The sequence below is a fragment of the Talpa occidentalis genome, unplaced genomic scaffold (genome assembly GCF_014898055.3).
Source record: "Talpa occidentalis isolate TD23 unplaced genomic scaffold, MPIMG_talOcc4v2.1 talOcc4.3, whole genome shotgun sequence".
Classification (NCBI taxonomy): Eukaryota; Metazoa; Chordata; class Mammalia; order Eulipotyphla; family Talpidae; genus Talpa; species Talpa occidentalis.
In genome coordinates, this window is record NW_023603184.1 from 91,984,548 (window position 1) to 92,012,301 (window position 27,754).

The 27,754-nt window shown below is 42.7% G+C and overlaps 1 protein-coding gene across 12 annotated transcripts in view; it reads left to right on the forward strand.

Annotated features, from left to right (window-relative positions):
- Positions 1 to 27,754, forward strand: part of TANC1 (tetratricopeptide repeat, ankyrin repeat and coiled-coil containing 1) — a 235,872-nt gene that overhangs the window by 44,403 nt on the left and 163,715 nt on the right. For 9 of the 12 annotated variants that reach the window (XM_037523385.2, XM_054699751.1, XM_054699748.1 and 6 more), the window contains exon 2: positions 15,774 to 15,879. The exons of 1 other annotated variant lie outside the window; for it this stretch is intronic. The gene's annotated coding sequence lies outside the window, so the exon portion shown is untranslated. 2 more of the 12 variants (XM_037523383.2, XM_037523382.2) reach the window with 2 other exon arrangements.

Sequence of the window (27,754 nt, forward strand, 5' to 3'; positions counted from 1 at the left end):
CTGCAGATAACTTCACAGTGCTATGCTTAACCCCTTTCACCACTAGGGAGGCTTCAGGCCAATGAAATTTAAGAGGCTAGTCCAAGGCCATACATCTGTTGTATAGAACAGCCTGAAAGAACCTTTAGACCACACACATGTTGAGTGGTATAGACATAACCTTGGATAAATACTTCAGTTGCGTCATAAGGCCAGAGTCTGTCTCTTTTTTCTTTTTTGGTCTCTGGTTTCAGTTGTCTTTTTCTAGATGCCCTAATGCTTCTACTTTTATCTTTCTGTTATCTGTGAGAAAACAGGGCTTGTTAATATAATAATTAATATTTTCATGATATTGTGTTACCATTCATAGAAACAGCTTTAAAGCTGGGATCATTACCAGGGTATTTGAATGGTTTGCTAGTACAGGTGTGGTTTTGGACCATGTATTGTGTGTTTGTGAGATGCCTGGGGTCTGGAGTTGAATGTGGCTGATGAAAGAGACCCAAGTCTTTACATTATCAGCATGGGACTTCAACTAAAGACCTCATCTTTTTACAGAACATAACTGTCAATGAGATTGTAAGGAGAATGTTTAACTGAAAATCAGGTAATTTACATATGAATGACACATAACATCACATTTATTTAATATCTGACCTTTTGTCTACACTTTGATAGCATGCTAGAAGTCAGTAGTTTTCAAATCCATGTTTTGAAGTCAGCGCAAGGTTTGAACCCTTTTCTCATTCAACTGAAACTGTTAAACTTACTCTTTAAAAAGTCATTTTCCAGTGACAAAAATAATTATGCTTCTGGTATAAATTAAAGAAAAAAAAGTAATTTCACCATTCAGAAATTTACTACAGAGATTTAAAATAAAATAGTTAATTTGTTAAAATTGATCAATACCAGTGAAATTATAATGGAAGTGATTATAGAACTTAAGGTTTTTGCCAAACTTAATGCACCCCTCCCCCCAAACTCACACACCTGAACACTTTTTGTTGTAAGGGTTAAAAAAAGTATTTGAAAAATATTGATGAACCAGCACAAGAATCCAAATTACTTTGACTTCAGACATCTTGTCCTTTATAGTTTGCCATATTGTCCAACTATAAAAGAGAAGGATAGCAGTACAGAGTGGCATGTAATTAAGGGCAAGAGTGTGCAGTAGAGGCCACAAGTCAACATTTGAGGAGGATTGGAGAGGAGACTTATAAACTTCATTTTAAAAAAGCAAAACTGCTGAAGATTTTTCGTAGATAAATTAGTAGCAAAATTAATATCATTTTCATATTCAAAATTGTACAAAAAATGATTTCTGCTACTTAAAAATAGGTTTGAAGACCCTTCTATAAATTATTTTACTAGGCTACAATAGCATTTGAATGTAGTCCTACTTCTATCACTGAAGGTTGATGGAGGGAAGTGTCACCTTATGGTGACACTGCTTGTCAGGGGAATGGCCACTTTTTGGCCTTGTCAGGGGCCCACTTTTTCTTACCTGGTGCTTTAATAGTCAAGAGATGAAGGTATAGCACAGGTACTCTATGTATCACCTGTCAATCTTGTTCTCCCGAACACAGTTGCAATGTTGGAATTAAACAAGAAAGCACTTTGGGCAGTTCAGTGTAGATTTAATTCAGAACAGTGTGCTGTTGCACCTGTCTTCTACGTATGTGCATGGTGTCTCTTTTCTTTTATCTGGAGGTCAGTCCAATTGTGTATCCAAAGTGGAGGCAGGCTGCAGAAGTCAGCATGCTTGACTAGGTGATGACATCAGTTTGGGAAGGACACAGACGGTGCAGCCTGACAAACCTCCCTGAGATTCCTTGGTGGGCCAATAACTGGATTTTTATGATGATTCCAGACTGTTCTTAATCTCCAAATATTTATCAGGCTCATCCTATGTACCAGGCCCTGGATGTTGAAAGTTGATAAACAAATTAGGGTCCCTTTCTTGCTCACCATGTAGCATTATTAATAAGCATTAATAATACTTGATGGCTTCACATGCAGAGACAAGTCATTGTTTGCTTTTTTTAAAAGATTTTTTTATTTATGCATATAAGAGCTGGGATACAGGCCAGAGTTGCAGGGGGTGAGAGGATTCACCAGAGACAGAGTGAGGAACAGAACAGGCAGACTGACTGAAATACACTGCTGAGGGGAGCAGTGGGCAAGTCAGGAGAGGTTTGCTGTGCCATTGGGTCTCCTCCCTGGTCTGGGATCAAACTCGTGCTGCAGTGGCTGTGGATAGCTTCATAGGTTGTATCTTAACCAATTACACCACCAGGGAGGCCCCATAAGTCATTGTTTTAAGGGGTGCATAGAAGAGATGAATGGGCTATATATACTGGGAGCACGGGGAAAATTGAGACCTCTGTTGTAGAGTAAAAGGAAGACAATGGGATCTTGGAGAGGAAATTGTTGTCCAGTTTGAATAAAAGGATGTTCTAGGTAGAGAATTTTTTATGCTAATAAGGTAGGTAGAATCCACATAGTAAATGTTAGAGAAAATTTTACTTCAAATAATTATCTAGAAATTGTCAAAAACATGCAAGCAGTGAGGCTTATAATGAACCTGTGTAAGACCCATTTACCAGCTTCACAAATAGTATTTGCCAATCTTGTTTCACTAACCCTGCATTGTTTTTGATGAACTTAGGATATTTTAAGGCTAATTTCAGATAGTATATAATTATACTTGTAAGTTGTTCAGTATGCATCTCTAATTGATCAGATTCCCCCTCCCACCTCCCTGCCATTATCATACAATAAAATAAAGATAATTCCCTGATACTTATCCAAGAGTGAGTCCATATGTGCATGTCCCCTATTAACTGCACAGGTCTTATACTTAAAGGGAGTGGTTTTATTATCTAAATGGTTAATGTTTTTTAGGACACAGTGTTTTTCAGGGATATTGGGTAAATAGGGCATTACTCTAATACTATATTTTACTCCTTTTTTTAGAATTACTATACAAGTTATTTGGTCTTATTTCTGTTTGTTTTAAATCAGCCTGGGCCTGATGGAGAGCTGTGCCTTTTAACTTTTTATATTGCCTATTTGTCATGCAGCACGGCCTTTTCTGAGATTTCAGAAACCACTCTGAGGGCTAGATTATGAATGGCTTTAGAGTACACTGGCAGTTCCTTTAGTTTTGCTTCAGTTTTCAGTTTTCAGTGTCTAGTTCATGAGGTGAACGTGTGTCATTTATCCTGAACAAAATTACCTTAGCAGCTTTTGAGAGCTTTTTCCTTGCATGACCCGAGGCTTGGACAGCTCAGTGTCCCTACTCAGATGCCAGGCTGGTTGCCATCTTCGTAGGCTCAGCTTGATCCTTCAGGGATTGGCCTAAATCGACCTTATTTTTGCTGCTTTCCTTAACTACTTCAACTGTCCCTTCTCCATTCTGCCTACCCTGTATTCTAGCCTTTAATTATATGCTAATCTAGATGGTTTATATTTCTCCTGTGTGTAGGCAATATGAAGAAGGAAAGGGAACGTTAAAGCCATCATAATCTGGAATCCTGACCCTCTTTCCTCATTTATTTTTATTGTGGTAAAGCAAACAAACACAAAAAACAACCGATCTACCCTTTTCAACTATTTTTTTTTAAAGATTTATTTATTTATACAAGAACGGGGGTACAGGTCAGAGGCGCGGGAGGGTGAGAGACAGAGCTAGGAGCAGAACAGGCAAACTGACTGAAATACACTGCTGAGGGGAGCAGCGGGCGAGAGGAGAGGTCTGCTGCATGATGTGGGTTTCTCCCTGGCTGGCCGGGCATCGAACCCGCGCTGCAGAGGCTGTGGACAGCTTCACAGTGCGGTGCTCAACCTGCTGCACCACCAGGGAGATCCCTACCCTCTTCAGCTTTTAAGTATACAGTAGTAACTATAAGTACATGTTGTACAGTTGATCTTGAGAATATTTTAAACTTGCATGACTGAAACTATAACCATTGAACGCTGTCTCTATTTCTTCCCTTCTCTCCCCCTTCTGTCTTCTGCTTCTATGAGTTTGATTCATGAGTTGAAATCATGCACTGTTTGCCTTTCTGTGAAAAGCTTATTTCATTTAGCACAGTCTTCTTAATATTTGTCCATGTTGTAGTATATGATAGGGTTTCTTTATTTTTGAATTTGAAGTGACATTGGTTTACAGCACTGTATGTTTCAGGAGTACAGGTTCATAATTTTTCAAATATGTGTTACCATGCCACACTGGATTTCTTTCTTTTTAAAGACTGAGTAATATTTCATTGTAGTTACAGACCATATTTTATTTATTCATTCGTCTGTCATACATTAAGGTTACTTCTACATCTTAGCTATTAAGAATATGGCTATAATGAACATAGGAATCCTGATTTCAGTTCTTTGGAGTAAATACCCAGAAGTGGGATTTCTGGATCACATGCCTCATTTTATTCTTTAAGGTTTGTAAAATGGAACTTGTGCTCCATGTAATGCCTACATACAGAATGAGTCCTGTCCTGTCTACAGTCAATGTGCAGCCCAGCCCTTCTTGTTCACGATTATCAGAGGTCGTTAGTATTTCTTCTTTACTAATGCCTTATTGTTTTTACCCATGTGTTTAATAACTTTGAGAATTACTTTGGAGAGAAGTCATTTCCATCCCCACCCAGAAAAACAAACAAAACACACCACCAAAAAAACACCAAACTTTATTAGCTGGTCAGTTACAGCAGCTGTGTCTTTGAGGAAGTGTTGACACTGTTTTTGATTTTTAAATGACTTATTTATTCCCAGGACTGAAAATATTGCAAGCTTGGAATTTTTCTGATTATTACAAGATCAAAAAGCAAAGATACAAGAACACCAGGGAAAAGTCTTTCTATAAAATATTGGTAGAAAGCAGAAAATACTAGAATTCTATATAAATGATACGTATTGCTAAAAATAAGCTTGACTAGAAAGTGAAAGTTGCTGTTTTTATGTCATTTTGCAGTGTAAGACAGTTTAGCCAGTTTGTTTTTAATATTGTTTGGTATTTTGAAAGGCTTTTGATAAGAATGTACCTCTAAATTTAACTTTGCTAATAGGGTTTTAGAAGATGAAATTATTTTCTAGGAGAGAAGAATTATCTAGTTATTTTCATATTTGTTGTTTTAGTAGCCAAAAGTATTAGCTTTGAGTGATTTATAAGAAGTTCTCTGATTTGCTTCTACTCAGGGAAGATGTAGTTGTAGCCAACTCTGAATTTCCTCAAATTTCACCTTAAAATTCACGAAGGAAGGTGTCATGGCTTCAGCATATACAAAGTCAACATGGGGGCGTTGAATTTTTAGGGAAAAGATTAATCATGTTTTCTCTAGCTTTGTTGATGTTTATTTGCAGGGGTTTTCATTTCTGAAAGGATGAGATCCAGATCCTGTGATTTAATTGTGTTCTGGCCAAAGGACCCTCAGCCTTTTGTGATCTGAGTCATTTCCTAATAAGGCCCAGTATGGGCTTGGAACTCCCCGCTCAGGGACATGTGGTGGGGCTAGTAAATCTGCTGTTTGCAGCAGGAGGAAATCCAGTGTGTCACAGGGAGAGAACAGAGGTCTGCAGTGCTGGTGACCTGGATATGGTGGTCCAGGGCATCAGAGACACCTAACACAGCAATCCATGTCCCCTGAACTGCCTTAGCTTTGTGGTTTCAGAGTAGATTTCCAGTCCCCTGGAGGACTGCCAAGAGCCAGGAAGTGTCTCTCTCCTCTCCCCAGACTAGCAGGGACAGAGGGACACAAGAGGGACAGAGCTCAGTTTTCAGAACTGAGCTGGAGGATGAGTTAGGCCTGTGGAATGCAGGAGAAAGAAGCTGAGTTACTAGATACGAGGTTGGGAGCCTTTAATTGGCAAGAACAACTTGGCCTGAGCTGTTTAAATCCCAATCTGAGAACTTCTTGCTGGATTGAGTCAGTGAGGGTAGAGTGTAGGCGAGGGTCAAAAGGCTTCAGCTGTGGGGAAGGAAGGGGTGAAGATGCTGAGGACAGCAGGCCAGGCTGGAAGTCAACAGTCTGGACCTAACTAGAGTTTCAGAACCTTAGTAGATTGCTGTTTGTAAATGAACCCAATTTAGAGTGTAAGTGGCATGTTTAACAAGGAACTTGAAATAATAATTCACAAAAGAATTACTTTGGTGAATCTGGAAACAGATTTAGTTTTTAACTCAGTTTAGATAAAAAATTCCTCGAACCAAGGGTAAATCATAACCTTATGTTATAAAACTACCAGTTAAATTCATTAAAGTGCTCTCTTTACTAATCCCAAAGCAAATAAGTACTTTTGAATGTGATTACTTACTAAGACAAATACGAAGTTACCCAATAATTAGATCTGAATGGATGAATGATTGAAGATGTTTGAGGTTAGGTTGCTTTAGCTCCAGGAAAAAGCCACTCCACTTTTGTAGTTCAGATAGGCTCATGCAATGGTGCATTCCTTCGCTCTTGTGTTCCATACAGATTAGATTCAAGATTACCTAAGCTTGCCCCCATTGACTCAGAATCCTAATATTTAAACCTATTTTTTTTTAACTCCATAAGAAAGCAGAAAAATCAAAACCTTTAAAGACTATGGAAATGTTTGGGCTATTTTAAAACACACCTATTTATAAAACCCGGAAACAACCCAAATGCCCAAAAATAGACAACTGGATCAAGAAGATGTGGCATATATATACACAATGGAATACTATTCATCAATCAAAAAAGATAAACTCATGCCATTCGCAGCAACATGGATGGAACTATAAGGAATTATGCTCAGTGAAATATGTCAGAAGGAAAAAGAAAAATATCGGTGGTTTCACTTATAGCAGGAATAAAGGGGAACCAAATAAGACATCAGTGTAAAAAAATAATAACAGTACAAAACACAACAAAGCAAAAATGGACAATTATAAATCAGAGACATACCGCAGGGGAGGAGGAGGGAGAGGGATCAGAGGGAGGGAGGGAGGAGCACAGGGGCCTGAGGTGATGGTGCACGGGTGCGTTGGTGAAGGAAACTCTATGGGGACTACACCTGAGGGGGTGGGGGAAACAAATATTGTTTACAAATGAACAATGATGTAAAAAATGTGAAAGACGGAAGAAAAAAAGAATAAAACAGATATTAAAAAAGAAATTAATAAAAATGGATTCATGGACAGATGGATTAATGTATGATAAATTAAGGACAGTTAAATGTTAATGGGAGAGGGCCTCCCCGGTGGCGCAGCGGTTGAGCGCTGGGTTGCGAACCTGCCCGCGGCCTCTGCGGCGCCGGTTCGATCCCCGGCTGCTCCCCGGCCACTGGAGGAGGGTCCCACATGGCGCGCAGACCTCTCCTGCCGCCCGCTGCTCCCCTCAGCAGTGTACTTTGGTCCTTCTGCCTGCTCTGCTCCCCGCTCTGGCTCTGGTGAATTCTCTCACCCTCCCGCGCTTCTGACTGTACCCAGTGCATGTATAAACAAAAAAACAAACAAACAAACAGATAAATAAATAAATAAACATGCCTCTATAAAAAAAAAAAAAAAAATGTTAATGGGAGAATCTGGGTTGTAGGTATATGAGTATTCACTGTAAAATTTATTCAGATTTACTGTATGTTCACAAATGTTCAGAATAAAATATTTTAAATTGCTAAAAAAAAAAAACCCTAAAAAACAAATCCACACCAATTTAAATGCCTTTTTCCTTAAGATGACCTGGCTGTGGGGCTTCTGGATGGATTGAGCTGGGAGTCTGTAAGGTCAGGAATGACCACTGAGCAGGTTTTCTGATCCCATGCAGACCGGGTAAAGGAGGAGTCAGAGTCCTCAGTGGTTTTTTGCAGGTCTTTTATTGGGATTACCAGATACACAGCAGGCAGGGGTGCTGGGGGGCCGGGAGGCTGGCAGACCTCTCAGCCTCCAGCAAGTCTTCACTCTATCTGGGCTCTCCAGCCTTCTCTGCTTCTCTCTTGGCTTCTGTTCGTTCTCGGCTTCTTGGCTTCTGCTGGCGTCCCCGTGACGCCAACCTTAAAAGCCCAGTCTTAGCCCAGGTGAATCCCATCTACCTATGCCCACACCCTACTCCAGGTGCCCGCCATCAGGCATGCATTCAGGACCGCAAGGATCCATCATCTGTCCTGATGGCAGGAGGGCAGAAAAGCCTGACATTTTTCCTTACCCTACAGAGTCTCAGCAGGTTTCAACTGTTGAAATGTGGAGGTTGGGGACATGGTATCCATACAAAGATGCAGTCCCTCTGCTCAGGGAAATTTACAATTTGGTGAGGAGTTCATTCACAAAAAACACCAAGAAAAGATAGATGAGAAGTGATAAATGTGGGGTGACTGTGGTTGTAGCCAGAAGGAAGGTTCCAGATCAGAATGACTGTAAAGGCAGGAACTAGGGCACTGAGCAGGTTTTCTGATCCAGCAGACTGGGTAAAGGAGGAATCAGAGTCCTCAGTGGCTTTTGCAGGTCTTTTATTTAGATTTACCAGGCATATGGCAGGCAGGGGTGCTGGGGGGCTGGGAGGCTGGCAGGCCTCCCAGCCCCCAGCAAATCCTCACTCTATCTGGGCTCTCTGGCCTTCTCTCTGCTTCTCTTCTTCTCTCGGCTTCTGTTCATTCTTGGCTTCTGCTGGCGTCCCCGCAACGCCGCCCTTCTAAACTCAGTCTCTCAGCCCAGATGTACCCATTTCAGGTGCCCGCCATCAGGCATGCATTCAGGACCCCAGGGTTTCCTCATCTATCCTAATGGTGGGAGGGCAGAAGAGCCTGATACTTTTTCCTTACCCTGCAATGACAATGCCAAGGGTTGTATGCCTGCCTTTGAAAATCTGTCCTTATATTCAGTGTAATGGAGACCATATGGAGACAGGGTATTGAGTTGGATACAATACCCATTCCTATTTTTGAGAATACTTGGGTCTTAAGAACCAAGGCTGGGCCTAGGGTCATCTTTCAGAGTCACTAATTATGCTGTTTCGAGATGCTTTGTTTTTGATGTCCTTGGACACTTTTGGGGATTGAAAGGCTATTTAAACTCTTAACAGTCTGTAATCTGCTGTTTTGGATTTTATAAATTGTCTCCTGTCAGTCTTAACTTCTCAGGGCTGTCATTGTACTTTGATCTAGCAGTTACCCTTTACTCTTGTAATTTGGTGATCTGGGAAACCAAATATTTTCCTGCTGTTAGAATTGTATCTAAGGGAGGAGTAAAATAGCTCTCAGGGAGGCCCTGGGAAAGAGGTGTTTGATAGAGGTGCAGAGAGGTTGGGAAGTTCTCTCGTGAGTTGTGCATTCATTTAGCTGCAAAATTGGCAGCTCCGAAGACTAAATCTTTTTTGTTCCTAGCTGTTACATGGATAGTTGAAGCTGCTAGCTTGTTACTCTGTCATTCACAGGCTTCTTCTCCCACCATTGTCTGAATCAATTTTGTTATGAAAAGGAAAGAATGAAAGTTTTCTCAGGGAAAGTGAGAAGGTAAAAGAAGAAAAAGTTGGGGCTGCAGCAGGGCTTTGGTCTGACAGGCAGCCAGTGTTCTTGAAACCTAAAATATAATTGAGCCCTGTGGAAGATACAGATTGATAAGTGCAGCCTGCCTTTAGGAGGCTATAAGGTCAGGAACGGACACAGTGCGGGTTTTCTAAGATCCAGCAGACCGGGTAAAGGAGGAGTCAGAGTCCTCAGTGGGTTTTTTGTAGGTCTTTTATTGGGGTTCACCAGGTATATGGTAGGCAGGGGTCCTGGGGGGCCGGGAGGCTGGCAGGCCTCCCAGCCCCCAGCAAGTCTTCACTCTATCTGGGCTCTCCAGCGTTCATCTGTTTCTCTCTCGGCTTCTGCTACTTCTTTCTCGGCTTTTCCTTCGGCTTCTGCTGCTGCTTCTACTGGCGTCCCCGTGACGCCGCCCTTAAAAGCCCAGTCTCAGCCCAGGTGAATCCCATCCACCCATGCCCCACCCTACTCCAGGTGTCCGCCATCAGGCATGCATTCAGGACCACAAGGATCCGTCATCTATCCTGATGGCAGGACGCAGAAAAGCCTGACATTTTTCCTTACCCCCCAGAGGCTTAGCATTTAATTGGGAAAGAGAATTTGGTTTTTTTTTTTTTTTTAACGATTTTTATTTGTGCTTGTACAGTCAGAAGCGCGGGAGGGTGAGAGAATTCACCAGAGCCAGAGCGGGGAGCAGAGCAGGCAGAAGGACCGAAGTACACTGCTGAGGGGAGCAGCGGGCGGCAGGAGAGGTCTGCGCGCCATGTGGGACCCTCCTCTGGTGGCCGGGGAGCAGCCGGGGATCGAACCAGCCCTGCAGAGGCCGCGGCAGCTTCGCAACCCAGCGCTCAACCGCTGCACCACCGGGGAGGCCCGGGAAAGAGAATTTGAACAGACCTGAAACCCTCAATTGAAAGTGGCAAGAAACTTTGCATTAGGTTTGAGTTTTGGGAGAAGTGATTTGAGTCAGAACTTTGGAGTCAGCAGGGCTGGGGTCCAAGTGATATTTGAGGAAGTACCAACACAGCATCTACTGAAGGGATATAGTAGGAGACCAAGGAGCAGGGCAAGTTAATGAAACCCCATTTAGAAGTGGCAGAGGATATGGAGAGATTTAGCAGATTAAATGGGAATGGGCTAATTTCATAACCTATTTCAAGGAGGAATTGAAGACATTTTGTGACTGGCTCACAGACTGTTGGATCTGTGTGGGTGATTAACATGCAAACGCTCAGGCTTTACTCTGATTGCCGTCATATATAGTCTGAGGTATGTCAGAAAAAGCCCAGATCATTCTGGTCCCAATGGTCTGAGGATGCACTTTGGGAAACACTGGGAAAGGAAGGCAACAGTCATTAATTCTCCCATGAGAATTAACAGGATTGGGAGGGAGGCGTCCCAGCTGGACATCCTGATTGTCGTCACTATTATGGAAGTACAGGGAGACCGAAGAATTTAAGAACATGGAAGTGGGAACAGAATTAACCCCTCAGCTGGAGATAGTGTTCCCACAGCCCTTCTCCCACACACACACACGATTTCTTTCTTAGCTAGTCACTGTCACATCTGAGAACAGCATGATGCTAATAGAAATCAAGTTGGGGTTTGCCCCTCCTGTGAGCAGGCTGATTTTATATCAAGGAAAGCTCTGTTCTTTGGGCACCGAAGCTCCTGGCAGCCATCCTATAATGAGTGTGTGCTTTGTCAGATTTGGTAAGAAAATATGGATTATCAGTTAAAAACAACAACAAAAAAACCCCCAAACCTCCAGCCTATTAGAACTAGGAGAAATCTTAGTGGTAAATTCTGTTTGATAGATTCTTCCCATGTGAAAACCATCATAGTCTGCCCCTTTTCTAGAAACAAATAATTGACAGATAGGTTCTTTACAGATTTTGGGATTGTAATCCCTTGCCCACTCAAAGGCAAGGGCCATCCAGGGCTTACTAGGACCCACCCAGTCTGTCCCTACTGCCATCTTCTTCCACAGGGAGTGGGCACCCCCAGCCATACCTGCAGGTTGTTATTTACTTCAGCTTCCTCCAGCTTGCTCTCCTTCCACCTGCCCCTTTTTAAGCTTAAATATGCATGTCTCCTTCCCCTCCAAGACAAAAGAAAACATCTTGGGATAGGTCAGAGGTAAAGATTCTTAATCCTGGCTATATATTAGACAATCAGCTGTCAACTTTATTTTATTTTTAAAGATTTATTTATTTATGCATACAAGAACTGGGGCCCAGGCTAGAGGTGCAGGAGGTGAGAAGATTCACCAGAGACAGCAAGGAGAACAGGCAGATTAACTGAAATACACTGCTGAGGGAGCAGCAGGGGAGACAGAAGAGGTCTGCTGCAGCTTGTGGGTAGCTCCCTGGCCGGCCAGGGATCAAATTCCTGCTGCAGAGGCTGCAGATAGCTTCACAATGCTGTGCTTAACCCCTGTGCCACCAGGGAGGCCCAGCTATCAGCTTTAAAAAGTAACACTCTTTTTGTTTAAAGATTTATTTATTTATTTATACAAGAACCAGGGTACAGACCAGATGTCCGGGGTGGGGGGGGGTGAGAGGATTCACCAGAGACAGAGCGGGGAACAGAACAGGCAGACAGATGAAATACACTGCTGAGGGGAGCAGTGGGCGGCAGGAGAGGTCTGCTGCGCTATATGGGACCCTCTCCGGCCAGCCAGGATCAAACCGGCACTGCAGAGGCTATGGACAACTTCACAGCATGGCGCTCAACCGCCTGCGCCACAAGGGGAGGCCCTAAAAAGTAGCACTCTTTGGGCCGCTTTCTCAGAGATTGTTTTAATTATTCTGAACATAAGACTTTTAAAAAACTCCTAGAAGATTCTAATAGACACTTAGGATTGAAAACCCAAGTTCGGGTAGTTGTTTGGTGTAACAGTACAAGTAGTACACCTGTCTCAAAGAAAATGGAGGCTGTAAAATTTGAACTGGAAATGGGTATTTTTAAATAATACCTTTGCCACTTAAGACCTGTTGTGCAACCATCCCAGGCTGGGTAGGTTCACCATTGGTTCTAACAGTTTAAAAGTGAATTTTGGAGCCTTTGGCATCATCTTCACAGGTTTTACTAGTCAGCAGGGGAAACAAGCCAGCAGGGAGACAGCAACTTAAGCCTCCATCCCCCAGGGTGATGCTGCCTTTTTATCCCCTCTCTCCCAGGCACAGGTGTGCACACTTGGCACATGCGCACACACCCATGCTCCAGTTGTCCACAATCAGGCACGCATGCCCCGACCTACTCACCCTCTGCATAAACATGATCAAGGCCAAACGTGATAGCCACAGGGGCCAGTGGTGCAAAATGCCTGATTAATTCATTTACCCTGCAAGTCCCAAACACAAGTCCCCACAGAATTCTCCTTCCTGTCTTTGTCCTTTTTTAAGCCTGTTTTCAGTTCCACACCAGCATTCAAAATGAAGCAAAACAACAAGAGCTTTTGTTTCTTTGCTTTAGGATTTCTGTGGTATTGTTGCCCACTCTGTCATGGCAGTCAAGTGTGACTTGAGCCTCCCCATGAACTCTGACACTCAGGTTGTGACGGAGTGACCTTGCTCACGTCGTTTAACCTCTGGGGTTCATCTTCCAGTGGAGCTGAGTTCAGAGCTCCAGAGCCCTGTGCGACTAGAGGACTCCAGCTGTCATGTGGGCTCACATGCTGGTTCCACGGACGACACATACAGTGGTCTTTGTTTTGTGGTCTGGGGAGGTGCAGTGTTAAGTTTTTAGGAGGGTGCTTGAAAGAAAAAAGTTTCCTTTTTGATCAGTTCCATTGGATAAACAGCTTTGAAGTCTGTCAGTTCATCCTTGAAAGAGAATAATTGCCAGGAGGAAAACCCTAATAATTCTTCTCCAAGCATTTTAAGTTCTTTATTTTAAGAGCCAAATGGAAATTAGATCTGGAAATAAAAAGCTAGTGATGGACAACTGATGGTCAACATTCAACTTAGCCTCTAGATTCCCATGTATTAGGCTCCATACAAATTTCTCCAATAAGTGTTTTGTCTTTTTTTTGGGGGGGGGTATGTTCTACAAGAATATTTTGTGACATAATGCTTGTTTTTCAGAACTTTTCTTGGCCTAAAATTTTGGATGGTGCATTGAAACCAAAAACGTTTAAAATTTCCAATTTTAATCTAAAACTGACTCTGAAGGACAAAAAATGAAAACTCAAGGCGTTGTTTCTGACTCTCTTGTTGGGTGCTGTAACTGGAGTTATAAGTAACTTAAACACCACTCAGAGTTCCTCTGGTCTCGTTGACCTCCCTTTTTCCTTTCTGTAATTACTGAATATGGCCCTTAAAACCCATGTAGTACCAAAATACAGAGTCTAAACTCTGTGATCTCATCACCACAAAAACAGGCTGTAGGGACAGCCCTTCTTCTGGCAGGAAGCTGGCTCCCCTTGGGACCACTGTAACTCTGTAATTTACGGTGGTGCCTTGGTAGTTTTCAACTCAGAAAGGACTTTCCCCCCTGCCCTTACAAAAGCAGTGTAACAAATGGGTTGCTGGAGGCAGGGAGGAGGCTGTGTGTACACAGGCTATTACAGATCTCCTTCTAAGGGTGCACTCATGTTGTGGGTCCCCTGGGCAGAAGGTCTGTCTGACAGGACATGCGGTGGGCCGTGATGGATACTCTTTTGTACTTGTCTGTTGTTGGGGTTGGGATAGAGGACAAGCCTGCTTTTTCTGTTGAGTTGAGCTTTATGGAGGGAGCTTGGCTGAAGCACTTGTAACAGCTGTGAAATGGATTCTCTCCCTGGCTGCCAGAGGCCTCTGTAAAGAGGCAGGTGATCCCTTTTATAAGTGAATAATAAGAGAAGGCCTCAGATATTTGAGCTACTGTTCACCAGGTGGTGCTGTCCTGCAGTGAATGCTTCAATACTACCAGGGAGGTTGGCAGCCTGGGGAAGGTAAAACCTGGGGTGCTCAGAGCCTTGGCAGCATTTGGGGGGGTTGCTGCTGACGTGAGATGAGGAAACATGTTACATGGGTCCATGTAAGATCATGTAGGTTTCTTCTTTATATTGTGTCTGAATGAGCTTTTACAGTCTCTAAAGTGGGGGGAAGGTTAAACTGGTCCCCTCTGCCTCCGTCCCTGCTTTCCTCCCAGAGAACAGCTCCTGTACTCCGTTCTCATCTTTGAAGTCCTGGTGGGTGAGGGGAGCGTGTCTTCTAGAGCTCCTCATTAAACAGAACTTAAAGGGGAGAAGAGGCCTCCACCCAGCCTTTGCATGCACAAACCCATTATATGCCCGTGCCCTGCCAACCAAGGTGGTTTTGTTGGCCCAAACGTGACTCCACACGATTCCGTCCTTTTTGGCAGTGAAGCCAGCAGCATTGCTGTGAGGGGACTGATTTGGGCGAGAGCCTGGTTTTCGGTGTGTTTGAGCAGGGATAGCACTCATGAAAAAAAGAACATTTTCCAGGATTGGCATAGCAGTAAAAAGAGTATTTCCCAGGGAAGTGAACTCTGAGTCAGTCATGGGAAAACTTTGGTTGGAATCCTTCAGTCAACAAAGGTGCATGAAGCATCTGCCTCTACTTGTGATAAGAGCAGAAGGGGTGCAGGGGGACGGCAGGTAAGAACAGCCCTTGAGAAACTGGGAGGAGGGGAGTCGAGGCAGAAGAAGGAGGCAAGTGCTAGGAGAGCGCAGGCACCAGCAGGTGCTCCGAGTGCAGCGGAAGGAGGGTGAGAGCCCGTGGGGGCGGGGCGGGCAGGTGATATTTGAGCTGTGCTTGCAGGATGACTAATTTCCAGAGTGGGAGAGAGGTGTTTCAGGATGCGGGAGCAAAGGTGTGAAATTGGGCGGTGTGTTCAGAAATGGTGAGCTGTGCAGAGAGCTGGGACCTGGAGGACTGAGGCAGGAAATTCAGAACGAGGTGCCCTGGAAGACTCCAGCACCCTACAGGCTTTACCGAGGTTCAGGACTTGCTGTCTCAAACTTTTGAAACATTTCATTGGGTATTGAGCTCTGCAAACCTATTAGCAACAATTAAAGAGAAAATCTAAGAAAGCAGAGGTAATCAGACACTTCCTGAACCTTGCTCAAGACTAGAGCTTTCAGCAAATGTCCCTAGTAAGCTGGGACAGAGGGAAGCAGAAGGGGTTAGGTCGCTTGGGTTTACTGACCGGTCACTCTGCTTTTCTCTGGGTAAAGAGTGTGTGTGTGCCGAAGCCTGTTTCTTTGGCTTTGCTGGGAGTTTCATGGTGGTCATAGCTGGCCTTATAAACTCTGTGCTTGGCTCATAGGTTGAGTGCTGAGCATGTTTTCTTTTTTCCAGGTTTCATTCCAGCTTTCTGTGGTCAGCTTCTCCGGAGGAACTTTCCAGGTGCCTCCTGAGACAGCTTCTCACTGTTACAAGCAAGTGGAGTCTGGGGTGAGGCCAGGTGAGTGGGCCGTGGGTGAAATCTAGGGAGAATCCATACTCTGATGGGCCAAGTTTTCCAAGATGTTATTTTCTGAAAATTTTGAGGGCCTTGGAAGTGGGTTTTTGGTCAAATGATTTAATGGTTGTTTTTTCCCTAAAATCACTCTTTAAAAGGGTGCTTTAATATAATAACTGTCAAAAATTTAGATACTTGGGATTTTTCTCAAAACTTCTCTAATTTTTTCTACCCATTTCAGAGAGTTTTTTCCACAGAAAACTGAGTACATGTTGAACCAGTAGTTTCAAAGCTTCACTGTCGGTTTTTACTTAAATGTATAACTGATAACTGGCTGTCTGTTCTTTATCATTGTCATTTTCCTGTCCCCCTTGAAAGTCTTGGTAAAGTTTAATTACAAACCTTCTTTAGCTACTAGGAGACAAGTAAGGGAATGTTTCCAACCTACCTTACCTGACTTTTTCCTGGGTTGACTTTTCAGGGTCACACCGAGTCCAGCTGGCTTTGGTTTTCGCTCCCTTCTGCCTTGTTAACTTATTTTGAGCTGCATGGTTCCCCTCCCCCAGCTTTCTAGGAGGATTTTCTAGGTGTGAGGCTTTAGGTATTTTAGGAAAGTTGTTAAACTCTTACACTATGGTTTTCCTGTATCGCAGTCTTAGGTACACGTTGTACAACAAAACACCTACTTCAAGGAGTTTGGTTGAGGCTAGAGGCTCCTGATGGATAACATTTTTGTTTCATTTTATTTGCATTTTCTACCTCAAACGGGTAACTTGTAGTAGGACTCAAATGTGATCTTTTTAAGAAGAGCGGGAATTATCTGGGAACGAGCCTCCAATCTGCTCTAACTGAGCACAGCCTGGATTACTCTGTTTATGCTTAGATGCTCACAGCTGAAGCTGTGGCTCAGAAGCCCCAGGAGTTCTGAGCAGATTGGTTGAGTGGGGCTTCGGGGACTCTGCCCTGGATCTCTCCTCTCTGGTGCGTGTTCCTCCATAGGGGATGGGGGTCAAGATTAAAGCTACTTCCAAACCTCTGTGAATTCTTGAAAGGTCCATGTGACATGCATGTGCCAACTGGCCTGTGTGGCTTGCTAGCAGGATTTCATAGTTTGCACTCTCACCCGTCTTGCTCATCCATGAAGAACAGAGTGGCCACATTGCCTCCCCAAAACTTTGGGAGCTTTTCCAAGGGCAGAGTTTAACAGGAGCACAACAGAGGATTGCACACCAGAATCTCCCATGAAGCTTTTAAAATTGGGATACTGGGGCTTACCCTAAGTGTGTCAAACTGGATTTCAGGGATGGGGAGTGTAAAGGCCAGGAACTGGCCACAGTGCAGGTTTTCTGATCCCATGCAGACCAGGTAAAGGAGGAGTCAGAGTCCTCAGTAGTTTTGCAGGTTTTTTATTTGGGGTTCACCAGGCATATGGCAGGCAGGGGTGCTGGCTCGGGGCTGGGAGGCCTGCCAAGCAAGTCTTCACTCTATCTGGGCTCTCTGGCGTTCGTTCTGCTGCTTCTCGGCTTTCGACTTCTGCTTCGGCTTGTACTGCTGCTGCTACTGGTGTCCCCGTGACGCCGCCCTTAAAAAGCACAGTCTCAGCTCAGCTGAATCCCATCTACCTATGCCCACACCCTATTCCAGGTGCCCGCCATCAGGCATGCATTCAGGACAAGGATCCATCATCTATCCTGATGGCGGGAGGGCAGAAAAGCCTGACATTTTCTTTACCCTACAGGGAGGGAGTCCCTACTGTGTATATGTTTTGAAAACCCCTCAGGAGACAATGGTATGTAACTTCTTTAAAAATATTTGTGTGTGGAGTACTTAAAAACAAAAAACTCTTTCTTAGTCTGAGCAGATGTTTGGGGGAATTATTTTTGAAGTCTACTAACGAGTTTAACCAGTTTATACTGCCAAGTGAAACATTCCCTTGTGCCATAATTTGCATCATAGAACGATTTTATAACTTAAAGTTGCCTGGGACAACACAATCTATGGTTTTAAGTGCACAAGGGAGTAGGAAAGTGACATTGAAGAACAATTTACTAAGCTTTAGGAAAGTTGAGGCTACTTTAGAAATCCAGGTGGGAATCTGAAATGGAGTTTTACCTAAGTATGCAGAGATTTGCATATTGAAACTGAAGGCTTTTGACCTGTGGTAACACATTTCTCAAAGTTTCTTGGAAAAATAGCAGTTTAAGTGTATTGTCCATAGAGATTCACTGAATGGGAAATTTATTAAGTCATACATTTTTTTCTCCTTTTTTGTGTGTGACAGAATTTGCTAATATCTTTTCATCTTCCCCAGACCAACTTTAGCAAGTAGATAGGAGTTTAGTATCATAGATCATGTTGAATAGATTTTGTGGTTTGTGACTGTGTCCCTTTAAAAATTCCCTGTCTAGAAAGAAAACCTTGCAACAGTCATTACTTGATGTTTTCATAGCTCTATGAGTTTCATGGAGAATTTCTATTTTGAAACCAAGGAATCTTGCTATCTAGGAGGGACCTTCCAGATGACCTGTCATCTGGCTTCCATCACCTCACTGCCACAGAAACTGCTCTTTGTAATGTCACAAGTGGCCTCTGATAGGACTCTCAGCACTTGATACTTCTGACTGCTCCTCATTTAGAACTCTCCCTGGGTTCCTTTGCTGTTTTCCTTTTTCTGTCGTCCTGGATCTTGCTGTGTCTGCCCATACATGTTCATATTCTCTAGGTTGTCATCTTTGCTGGTTTTCTTTTAGGGGGCTCAGCCTCTATGAAGGACCTCAGTACTTCATGGATTTATCCACCACCCACAAATTAATGATCCCCTAGTTCACTCTCATCTCAAACAATCTTTTGGACATTTCTACTTGGATGAGTCATAAGTTCTTTTAACTCAGGATATCCAAACTGAACTCATTTCCCCACTAATGATTTCCTGTTTCCTGTAACCCCAACCCCCATCCAATTCCAAAAAGCCCCTCACCCCTGTGCTTTCTCACTGGTCATTGGCAATATTCACACCAGAAATGTGTGACTCATCTTCACCCTGCCTCCACTTGGTCTGTATTTTAATTGACAATTCTTATCCTTTTGATATCCTACATAAAAAAGGAAAAGGCTATTCCACTGACATTTAATTATTATAGGCTTGAAAGTTGTAGTTGGGCATGTGTTAACAGATAAAACATGAGATAGTCACAGATGTTTATGTAACACATTCCATGGTAGACATGGGATCTTGTATAATTTTTAAATTTCACAACCATTCTGTGGTATCTCATCTCTGTTACAAGTAAGGAATCTAAGGCTCAGAGAGATTAAGTTACAGACCCAGGGTCCCAGGCAAGTGAAACATGGTGGATTCGGATTTGGGGATTTTAAATTTAGGGTTTGATCTGTCTGACGCCAGCCCTTCATGATGTCACTGCCATATTTTGTTTCCATAGTGCTGCATTAGATTTCTGGTGAGTAGCTGACTTTGTTGAGGGCAGAAATTGGCTCTTATTCATATTAGTGTCTGTTATAACAAAGTTGACTCTTGATCAACTTGGTGATTAGGGGTTACAAATAGCACATATCCCCCTCCTACCCCTGTCAAAAGTTTGCATATGACATGGTTGGACCTCAGAATTTGAGGTTCTGCAACTGCAGATTGAAATAACTGACATCCATAGCTGGTTGAATCTGTGAATAGGAAACCCTTGATTAAAAAATATCCATGTGTGAGTAGACCTAACCAGTTCAAACCTGTGTTGTTCCAGGATCAACTGCATATATTTTTAACAGGTGCTGAAGACAAGATTTGTGGTGGGAAATCCATGGTCCTTATCTTCTGTGGCTTCATCTCGGTTCACCCCCTAGCTCTTCCCTTTGCTGGGTATTAACTGCATGGCTTGAGTTTGGGAGGATGAAGCCATGCTATTTATCCTCAGAGGGTCAGATGGAACACATGAGGGAAAGTGCATGAAAACTTGGGGGCATTTTAAAGACATTTTATTTAGTTGTGAAAGTCGATAATTGGCTGACTCAGATGAGTCTCTCTTCTTTGTTTATAAATGACAGCATGAAGATGTGAACTCTTCTGGATCCCTGATGATCATGATGGTTGAATTATTTATGTGCCTGCAATAATAAAGGCAGAAAAGGCTCTTTTAAGTAAAGATTTGATTAATATAGTCCATATAGTTCTGGTTTTTAAGTTAAGATAGTATGTATAGATCTAATTCTGGAATACAAGGATGGGATCTGTACAACTCAGATTGTACATATTTAGGTGTAGGCAGATGAATTAAAGTAAAGTTTACTGAAATTTGCTCTATTCTTTTAAAGTAGTCTTGGGAGGAAGGATTTGAATGTTTTGTGTTATAACAAAGCTGACTGTAAATCATGGCACAGATGGTTCTGCATTGTTTCCTCATAGGTCTCTCTGCCCTGTGATGAGATAGAAATGCTTTTAAATTTTCCTGCCTAGTTTTTCTATCATATTTTGGCAACTAAAGCTTGTCCAAGGAAAGGTTTCTTTTTAAATATAGGCAACCTATATTTAAAATTTTTCATTGTGGATTTTAGGAACCATTTAGCTTTTCTAAGTTCCAGGTGTGTGTTTTAAAGACTAGCCCTGCAAATTTGGGATAAAAGCATGTATTTTGCAAGGTTTTAACTGCAATGTGACAAAAATAATGTATATAAAGCATTGTAACTGGTCCTTGGTAAGGGGTAGCTGTCCAAACTTAGTTATTATAGACTTGCATTTTTAGATCTAAAAAGGCCTAAACTGGTTCATGAAGAGAAGATTCAGGAAGAATTCATGTCAGTGAGATAGAAATGGAGAGAACCAGAGTTGAAAGCAGTGGTTCTTAGGAGTGTGGACCCTGAGGTGTGGCATTTCATTAATTGGGAGCCATTAAAATGCATCTCTTCATCCCAGACCTAAAAATCTGACTCTGGGATGAAGAAATTTGATATATCAAGCCCCTACAGGTGATTCTGGTGCTCTTTGACTTTAAGTTAGAAAGATCATGGAGAGAGACGGAGACAGGAGAATTAGTAACTCGGTTAGCTGTTTATCAGACAAGGAAGATTGACTTGAGGATGTCAAGGCCTTGTCTGCTGTCCTGATAGGGTGTGATGCTGATCAAGAGGAACCTGGAATACAGGCTGGTGAGTGGGCTTTGCAGGGTGGGGGAGAGGAAGATGAGTTTAGATTTGGGCATGTTTCGTTCATTGCCAGGGTTGATGTCAGCAAGTTGGAAACAAAGCAACTGCAGTTCAGGTAAAACAACTGGAAGGGAACCCGTATATGAGTCATCTGCATGGATGTGGCAGTTGAAGCGAGCACTCAGATTTTTCCAAGGAAAATGGCTCCAGAAAAAGTCAAGATGGTATGAAATTGAATGTTGGGAAATGACATCTAGTGTCTGTTTATGGCTATGTTTCATAGATTTAGACATCCATCACGATATAGTTTTAAGTATAACCAAAATTATTACAATGAGGATGGGGCTTTTGCTGTTATGCTGTCATCCTGAGACCCCGCGCTGGGCAATAGGGGCTGGTTTTGCACGTCATTTCATCTTGAGATCCAAGACTTGGGGTGCCAAAGGCAAGGTTCTAGTGTTCTTTTTTCCAACGGAGGACGTGGAATATGGTGTTATCAGTGAAGGTGTGATCTTGGGGCAGGCTGCTGAGTTTCTCTGTTTTAATTTCTTCATCCGTCAAGGAGGATAATTACAGCTTCTATATCTCTCTTGTGAGAACGAAACAAGATAGTTCACAGTGGAAACTGTGTGGCTTTGGCAGGGTGCATTGTGCTCCACCTCTGCTTCTGTTTGATGGCAGTTTGTTGAATTGTAGACTGAAGGTCTTCTGTTTGTAACAGATTTACTGTATTGATAACAGGAGATTAAAAAGTCGGAAGTCTCAGTTGGACATGGGTAACTTTGGGGTTTTCAGTTAGTTGTCATTGAAATATGGGCCTAATTAGGTTTGTGAGAAAGCAGAAGGGACTTGGTTTGTGAAGTTTGGCTGCATAAAAACAAGAACCAGATACTTAAAAAATTATTTTATATCCAGCTTTATTGCAGATGCACATATTTTGCTGTAACAGAAAGATGTTTCCCTGAGACTATGAAAACTTAGTACATCTGTGCAACATCTTCATTATGACTGGAATAATTCCACATCCACTGTCTCTAATTCAAAGTCTTTCAAGAAACACGTGTTCCTGTTTTCCACTGATTCTAATGGGGCAATTTTTCCTTAAAGGAAGCATTTAGACCACACACTTATATTTAGAAAATAGCTCTAAGTAGGCTACAAACCTTCCCAGTTTGGAGACCTTGGCTTCTGAAGTTCTTTTTTCCTCCTCGCCCCCACCAAGAAAAGTGACCTGTGTGTGGGGGTGTGTATGGAGGGGGTGTGTGGGGTGTGTGTGTGTGTGTGTGTGTGTGTGTGTCGGGGGTGTTTCCAGGCCACTTTGTAACATGGATTTTGTTCCATTGGCCTGAGATATTTCACACTGTCTGTTTATGTTAAGTGGTGACAAAATCATGAGCAAAGATTTCACTACAGAGTTAACTAAGGCTTTAATAGAAACTTTGTGTTTTAGAGGAAAAAATATTACATGTTCATATACGTAGCATGTCACATAAATTCAAGTGTAAAGCTTGAACTTCATCGTTCAAGCTTAAGTTGTTAGGGGACTCCTAAAAATAACATTTGTAATCTCTACTTATAGGCTTTCAAAAAATTAACCCAAGTGATTTTTACTTCCAGTTTGGATTTGAATATGCAGCTTCCAAATTAGTTTGGAGCTACTACCCCAGTGCTTCTAGAACTACATAGGACTTGAATCTTTCTGGGAAATTTGGCTTCTTCCACAGCTGAAACAGTGAACCAGAGTTAGGTAATTTTATTAGTCTAGAAAAAGCATTACACTCCTGCAGCTGTTGTTGTAGATCCTTACCATGAAAACAAAAACCGTCTCAGTTACTCAGAATCCATGAGAAATTGGCAGTGGCCCAATATAAGTCCATGTATTTTCAACTGAATTATGTTTATCTTCATACGGGTATCCCTGATTTAGGGCACAGCTGGGGCATGGCCTGACTGTTTGAGACAGTGGAGCTGGAGCGGACAAACTCTGGGTTCCGTTCTCTCTAGGAAGTCTGATCCAGCTCATCAGAAGACGATGCTTGCTGGTCCTTAAGCACTTTTAGTAAGGGTGCTAGGAGAACATCTAAGAAAACAACAAAACCAATAAAAAGCACGGTGGTTCCATATACTGAAGTGGCTTTTATTCCCCCTTTGGGCTTACACTGTATGCTTCTACAGGTCTTTCTTCTGCAATGCCAGCCTAGTTATTGAGGGTGAGTTAGTAATTTAGTGGTGATAGACTTTCTTGTTAAGTAAGACTTTTATAGACTACTCTGAAAAGTAATCATGGGACTTGGCACTTAATGGACAGGAACGTGCATATGTGGATTACCCAATCCTTCTAATGCATGCCAATCAGTAAACTACTGTTTAACTTTTTAAACTTCAGTGGTTCTGTGAGATAAAACTGAGCTACTGTTTCTCTAGAAGCACCTGCGCTATTACAGAGCTCTTGGCAAGTCGGAATAGTTGTTTCGTTGAGTCTGACTCTGATTCTTTAGGCCAGGGTTCCTGAACCTTGCTTGAGTTATTAGATGGACTTCAGGGTTTATGAACTTGGATGGTTAGCAGGGGAAAAAATAACTTTTTTTCCTTCCACTAACCTCTAACCAAATGTGGCCTTTGCTCCTGTCATGGAAGTGGGCAGACAGCCAACATTATCAGTTGCGTCTGTGGCTTTGGCACATAGCAGTTAAGTTTTTGTATCTTTCTGCCCATCGCTGCTTAAACTGCTTAAACAGTAGCTATGAGGCCTGTTGCTGTGTCTTGTTATTTATGCATTAAGAAGCACATACTATTACCGCAGTTTTACTTTTTATATATATTGATGTCTTTCTGTGTAATTAATTTTCTTTGTAATAATATTTTCTATGTTAAAATAATTAAAAAATGCTCTATTAGTAGGTGTACATTACTGAAGCTGTCCATCATACCCGTAGGTGCCTTGGATGGCACCCCAGCTTGTTCTCATCTTGCTTTGAGACCATTTTGAAAAAATCTTAATGTATATGGCTTTTGTCATGAATTGTCTTTGGCTTTTATCATCTGGACCTCTGGTATTCCCCATTTGGGTGTTGTTGGGGTCAATTAAAAAGTGAAGCCATTGCCCATTCCCATGTGACCTTTCTCATAGCTTCCGTGGCAGTCCCCATTAAGACTGCTTACTGCAGACAAATGTTTATGCCCCAGAATGGTGTCCCTTAAACATTTCAGATAAGAGCTCAGTGATACATGTGTTGATAGTATTTGCTTTAGTTGTGGGAAGAGATGATGCGGAGCGCCTTGTGTGTATTTGATTCAGTCCTCCACTGCATTATCACTGTTGGCATGCCCTAATTTTAGAATTTGATGTCCAAAGTTGAACTGTAAAACTGTCAGGAGAAAGCAAGCTTAGGCACCATTCCTTACACCGTCCAGTCACCTTTTAACAAACTCCATGCAATTTATTCAGTGAACAAAGGGATGGTTTTTTGAGCTCCTCTTGAATAACAATTTCTAACTTCTTGGTAAGTGTTAGGAATAGAGGAAGCAATGATCATGTGTCACAATTCTGTGATGCAGAATTGGCATGTGGCCCAATTTTGGGATTCTCCCCCATGAAACCATGAAGTGAACCACTTGTTCATTTTAGCATGTATTTCGTTGTTTGATTCCTCCAGGTCACAGGCACTGACAGCACTGTGGTTGGAAATAAATTATAAGTAGGATAGGTGTTTCTTAATAGAGGTTGGTTCTCTTTTTCAGCATGGATTTGAGGCATGGAATACTGCTCGAGGGATGAGGGGAGGGAGAGAGATCAATATCAAAGATAATTTTTCTATTTGACAATTTCGTCTTTCTGATCACCTCCCAGTCCCTGGAGCTAGTGACACTCTATTTTACTTATTTTTTTAAGATTTATTTATTTATGCATACAAGAGCTGGGGTACAGGCCAGAGGTGTGGGAGGTGAGAGGATTCACCGGAGACAGAGTGGGGAACAGAACAGGCAGATTGACCAAAGTACACTGCTGAGGGGAGCAGCAGACAAGTCAGGAGAGGTCTGCTGTACCATGTGGGTAGCTGCCTGGCCAACCTGGGGATCGAACTCATGCTGCAGTGGCTGCAGACACCTTCATAGGTTGCGTCTTAACCCCTTGTACCATCAGGGAGGGCCCTCATTTTTATTTTAAAAAGAAGACAAAGGTAGTGATTGTATTGTATGTGTAAGGTATTGAATTAATCAGGCTTTTTGCACCACTTGCCTCTGTGGCTATCACTTGTGGCCTTGGTTGTGCTAATGTGAAAGTCTCTGGGAGCATAGGTGCAAGGCGCACACACCTGATTGTGGAACACCTGGAGTATGGGTATGTGAGCATGCGTAAGCGCACACCTGAGCTTAGGAGTCAAGGAATATAAAGGCGGCGTCACTCACGTGGACAGCTGAGAGAGGATGCCTTTGAGAGGGTGAGTGACTGCAGGAGAGATGAGGCCACTGCACGAGAGAACGCCAAAGAGAGCCCAGGAAAAGAGGGTAAAGATTTGCTGGGGGTTTGGGGACTTGGCTGCTGGCAACCTTTGGTACCCCCTGTCTGCCCTGCACCTAGTTGCCCTACCACATATGGTCAGGCCCTGCAGCCCTGAATGTCCACTATGAGTTAGGTAACCCCAGGCTAGTCACTAGCCTGTCTCTGCCTTTGTAGGATGAGATAGTAACAGTGTTTTCTGCAGGGCAGTTTTAAGGATGAAATTACACACACATTTAGAGCAGGGTCTGGAATATAGTGAGTGGTAAATAAATGCTGCTGGCAACAGTTAGAATCACCTGGGGGAATTCTAAACCGTCACATGTGTATTGCGAACTTCCACCCTGCTGAAATTAGGACCTGGGGAGGTTATAACCTTGTTCAGAGTATCATAGCAAGTCACTGACAGAAGTGGAGGAGGAATTTTGATGTCTTATATTTTGGGGCTTTTAAGTGAAAGATCCATCTGTCAGCTACATAAGCAAGAGATTTTTCTATAATGAATAGTTGCCTTTCACAGGCATCTTTGAAGTCTGACATTTTTCACTTTGAGGCCAGATGCAGGGCAATTTTAAAAATTTAATTTCTTGAGATTTTTAATACCGGACTTTATTCAGCTGGCATTGATTGAGTACCTTTTAATTCTTTTTGAAAAATGGACTTTCTGACATGTCTTCAAGATTCTTTCTCTTTTCATACCAGAGACTTATTGCCCATGCCATAGGCTCCTCTGAGGGATCCTTTTTTCATCTGTGGTGCTGGTTTATCAACTGCTGTGATTACAATGATCTTATGAACAAGAAATAGGTTCCCCTTTAAAGTTGTAGCACCACAGGTGGAAGAGACTTATAATTAAGTCAGTTGAGGAGGAAAGGAGCAGTATTCCTGTGAGTCCAAAAAGGCAAAGTAACTTGGCCAAAGTCATTTTGCTTACATAATGCCTCCCACCTCTATTAAGGGAGTTGTAACAGTCACACATGGAGAAGGTGGTTAGCGTGAGTTGGACATCAGACCTCTGTTGTTTGATACAAATGGAAAACTTACCAGGGAGAAGAGGGCAAAAAACAGAATATCATCAGTGTGGTTGTTATGGTGTGGCCCACATTAATGGGGGTTGGGACTTGAAGTCCAGTCCCTAAACCTTACAGAGAGCACAATCGTCCTCCACAGAGCTGCATGAGAGAGGATAGGACCACATTCAAAGACTGTTCAGATTCAGATTCTAGGTGGTTCTTACAAGCTTTTGAAGCCTTAATGGGGTCCAGAGTTGATGTTAGCTTCTCCCAGTTCTCCTCGGATCTGTAACGACTATACATTCACCCTCCTGCCAAAGTCACCTTAACTTTAGGGTTTGTATTCTGTGCTGTCCTAGTCCCCTTCCTGCCCTCCTCTCCCCTAGTTCATTGAGGGCTTGGGGGCAGCCACTCTGAGTCGGAGCTTTCAAGTTACACCTGCATGCACCGAAGACCAGTTCCACTGTTACTAAGTGTGTAACCTTCAGAAAATTGATTTCCCTAAGCCTCTTTCCTTATTTATAAAAATAAATAATAAAATATTTCATCGCTGAGGTTTTTGAGGACAAAATATGATTATGTATGTATATATAACTCTTCACCTTACCTGACACATTGTAAACACTCAGTAAATACTAGTTGTTAGGATGGTGGTTGATGTATGTTTCCAGTCCTGCCTTCATTACTGCAGTAGTCTCGGAATAGCTTTCCCTGGACCAGGCATCAATTTCTTGACTTCATTTTTCCCCAACATTCCTTACTTGAGAACATTCCACTTTGTCAAACCATACTATTGGCTGTGTGTGGGCTTTATCATTGTTTGGAATTGTTCCACATCCAAAATTTCAAATTTAAGAGGACATACTCATTTTCAGTTTCCTCATTCCCTTATTCCAACTGCATTTGCTCCTTGAGCTCACTGAGAGACCATCTCTGGTTACCACTTCCTGTGCACCTTGACTCCATGGCATGTCACTCCAAGCACTCCATACGTGGGCCCTATTCCCCTTGTTGCACCTGCACTGCACATGCCCAGTTGCTGAGCAGTCCTCTCATCTCTGGGTGGGTTTGCATTTCTTCAGAGGCCTCATGTATCTATTATTGACCAACTAGTGCAGAAGCATGCAAGGAAAAATCACTTCCTAATAAAATTTAATCAGAATATTAGGGATGTTTCTCTTCATCTTTTGTATCCTTTGGTTGTTTCCAGGGC